Source organism: Myotis lucifugus, unplaced genomic scaffold, assembly GCF_000147115.1.
Source record: "Myotis lucifugus unplaced genomic scaffold, Myoluc2.0 scaffold_59, whole genome shotgun sequence".
NCBI classification, from domain to species: Eukaryota; Metazoa; Chordata; class Mammalia; order Chiroptera; family Vespertilionidae; genus Myotis; species Myotis lucifugus.
Window position 1 is genome coordinate 2,930,583 of NW_005871107.1, and position 2,219 is coordinate 2,932,801.

Genomic DNA, 2,219 nt, shown 5'->3' on the forward strand with positions numbered 1-2,219 from the left:
CAAAAAATCTATAGCCCCATGAAAAAATTAATACATTTGCCAAAGAGGGTGGTTGGAAGGTAAGGATATAGATTGCAGTGATTACACATACGAAACACATACAAGCTTACACAGATATTTTTCACTGTTCCATTATCTATTCCTGGTTAAGAAACTACTATAAAATTTTGTGACTTAAAACAACAGCCATCCCTATATAATAAAAGCCTAATATGCAAATCGACCAAACAGCAGAACAACTGGTGGAATGACCGTTAGCTATGATGTGCATTGATCACCAAAGGGCAGAAGCTCAATGCAGGAGCTGCCCCCAGCCTGCAGGCCCTAGGCCAGCCAAGGTGGGTGCCAGCAGGGGCCCCCCCTCGATCACCCCGCTGGTCACCCCACAGATTAGCTCTGATTGCCAGCCAGGCCTGGGGACCCTACCCGTGCATGGATTTCATGCACTGGGCCTCTAGTTTTATCATATTTCACTATTCTGAGGGTCAGGAATTTGAACAGGGCTCTGCTATGTAATTCCTTTGTCACATGGCATCCATGTGGACACTGAGTGGTATTCAGCTGGTGGGTGAACTGGGCTGGAGGATCCAATAAAAACTAGCAGGATTAACAATCCCATTTTCCATTGCACCAAAAAAAAAATTAAGATACCTAGGAATAAACTTAACTAAGGAAGTAAAAGGCCTGTACTCGGGAAAACTACAGGTCATTAAAAAAAAGAGATAGAGGAAGACATAAACAAATTAAAGAACATACCCTGTTCATGGATTGGTAGAATCAACATCATTAAAATGTCCATATTACCCAAAGCAATCTACAGATTCAATGCACTCCCCATCAAAATACCAATGGCATATTTCAAAGATCTAGAACAAACTCTCCAAAAATTCATCTGGAATAATAAAAGACCCCAAATAGCCACAGCAATCCTGAGAAAGAACAAAGTTGGAGGGATCACAATACCAGATATCAAGCTATATTACTAAGCCACGGTTCTCAAAACTGCCTGGTACTGGCACAAGAACAGACATATAGACCAATAGAACAGAACAGAGAACCCAGAAATCGACCCAAGCCATTATGCTCAATTAATATTTGACAAAGAAGGCAAGAGCATACAATGGAGTCAAGACAGTCTCTTCAATAAATGGTGCTGGGAAATTTGGTCAGATACATGCAAAAAAATGAAACTAGATCACCAACTTATACCATACACAATAACAAACTCAAAATGGCTAAAGGATTTAAATGTAAGACAGGAAGCCATAAAAATCCTACAAGACTCCATAGGCAGCAAAATAGCAGACATAAGTCACAGCAATATCTTTACAGACACAGCTCCTAGGGCAATGGAGACTAAGGAGAAAATAAACAAATGGGACTACTTTAAAATAAAAAGCTTCTGCACAGCAAAAGAGACCATCAATGAAACAACAAGAAAGCCCACTGCATGGGAGAACATATTTGCCAATGATATTTCAGATAAGGGTTTAATCTCCAAAATTTACAGAGAACTCATACAACTTAACAAAAGGAAGATAAACAACCCAATCAAAAAATGGTCAAAGGATCTAAATAGACACTTTTCAAAAGAGGATATAAGGAAGGCCAAGAGACATATGAAAACATGCTCAAAGTCACTAATCGTCTGAGAGATGCAAATCAAAATGACAATCAGGTACCATCTCACACCTTTCAGAATGGCTATCATCAATAAATCAACAAATGACAAGTGCTGGTGAGGATGTGGAGAAAAAGGAACCCTTGTGCACTGCTGGTGGGAATGCAGGCTGGTGCAGCCACTGTGGAAGACAGTATGGAGTTTCCTCAAAAAGTTAAAAATGGAACTCCCATTTGACCCAGTAATCCCACTTCTAGGACTATATCTCAAGAAAGCAGAAACACCAATCAGAAAGGATATATGAACCCCTGTGTTCATAGCAGCACAATTTACCATAGCTAAGATTTGGAAACAACCTAAGTGCCCATCAGCAGATGAGTGAATTAAGAAACTGTGATATATCTACACAATGGAATACTAAGCCGCTATAAAAAAGAAGGAACTTTTACCATTTGCAACAGCATGGAGAGAACTGGAGAGCATCATGCTAAGTGAAATAAGCCAGTCGGAGAAAGATAAATATCACATGATCTCTCTCATATGTGGGATATAATGATCAACATAATTTGATGAACAAGAATAGATCCAGAGACAAATG